The sequence below is a fragment of the Sorex araneus genome, chromosome X (genome assembly GCF_027595985.1).
Source record: "Sorex araneus isolate mSorAra2 chromosome X, mSorAra2.pri, whole genome shotgun sequence".
NCBI classification, from domain to species: Eukaryota; Metazoa; Chordata; class Mammalia; order Eulipotyphla; family Soricidae; genus Sorex; species Sorex araneus.
In genome coordinates, this window is record NC_073313.1 from 198,241,345 (window position 1) to 198,243,062 (window position 1,718).

Genomic DNA, 1,718 nt, shown 5'->3' on the forward strand with positions numbered 1-1,718 from the left:
CCACCAGGATCTTACCATTCTACAAGGAAGTCATCATTGATGTAAAGAGAGGGGTTCGGCAGGGTGATACCATTTCACTGAAACTCTTCAGTGCCACCCTTGAGAATGTCATGAGACGACTGGAATGGGAAGGAATGGGAGTGAAGAGAGACAGTTGGCAAATACACCACCTCTGCTTCGCTGATGACATTGTTCTAATAACACCAAACATTTGCCAAGTGGCACAAATGCTGGCCAACTTCGACTGCAAGTGTGGAAATGTTGGACCGCAGCTGACTTTCAGCAAAACAATGTTCATGAGAAACGATGAGAAAATAATAATAGAAATAAAAAGTATCCCATCTTTTCCAAATGGAACCATGGAAGGCTCAAAAGAGAAGAAAAGAAAGTTACTGTCAAGCCAGTAGCAGCATCCAAGGAGAAGAAAAAGAAGCTTCCTGGTGTGCCAGAACCCTGAAGAAAAAGTGAAAGACTTTCTCAGAGCTAAAGATTAAACACCTGAGAGAGAAGATTGCTAAAAGATGCTTTGAAAGGTGAGGAAGAAGCAGATGTATGAAAAAGCTAAGTATTACGACAAGGATTATACAAAGATGTATAAGACAGAGATTATTATGACTAGAATGGTGAGAAAAGCTGGCAACTTTCATATTCTTGTAGAACTCAAAATAATTTTTGTCTTCAGAATCAGAGATATCAATGGCGTGAGTCCCAAGGTCAGAAAGGTGCTGCAGTTTCTCCACCTTCACCAGTTCTTCAATGACACCTTTGTTAAAACTCAACAAGACTTCAATTGACATGCTGAAGATTGTGGAACCCAATACTGCACAGGGATACCCAAACCTGAATTCTGTAAATGAATTGATCTACAAGCGTGGTTGTGGCAAAATATAAATGAAGCCAACTGCCCTAACAGATAATGAACTGAGAAAGCGAACCTCTGGTAAATATGGCATCGTCTGCTTGGAAAATCTGATTCATGAGATATACACTATTGGAAAAATGCTTCAAATAGGCAAACATTTTCCTCTGGCCCTTCAAATTATCCTCTCTCAGGGGTGGGATGAAGTAAAAGACCCACAATTTTGTAGAAGGTGGAGATTCTCCCAACAGAGACCAGATCAAATGGCTGATTCCATGAATGAATTAAGGTATCTACCATATTTTTTGCAATTTGGTTAGTTAATAAATAAGTGCTTTCGAATTGAATAAAACAAAAAAATTTTTCTTAAAGTTTCTTAAAGATAATCCCTTAAGAGTAAAATCAAAATGTATTATTATTTGGAGAAGTAACATGGACGAATACATGCAATGTCTGTACTTTAAAATTGTTTCTCACACTTTTATATTTAAGTTTTCTTAAATTTATTTATATATGTGTGTATTTATATATGTGCACATATATATATGTACATGCATATATAGATATACATGAGGCCCATTATTGTTACTGTTTTTAGCATATTGAATACACCACGGGTAGCTCATTCCCATGACCCTGAATGCGACAGAGACAAATGGAGATGTTACTGGCGCCTGCTCTAGCAAATTGATGAGCAACAGGACAACAGTGATACAGTGATATATGTACATGTGTGTGTGTCATATATATTTAATGTATATATATACAGGTGTGTCTGTGTGTGTATATACATCCTGACTGTGCTTGGGGGACCATATGGGGTGCCAGAGATCCAACCTAGGAGGCTGCATGAAAGCAA

At 37.8% G+C, this 1,718-nt stretch overlaps 1 pseudogene; it reads left to right on the forward strand.

Moving 5' to 3' along the window:
* Positions 1–359: 359 nt before the first annotated feature.
* LOC101556069 (60S ribosomal protein L7-like) lies at positions 360–1,138 on the forward strand (annotated as a pseudogene).
* Positions 1,139–1,718: the final 580 nt, after the last annotated feature.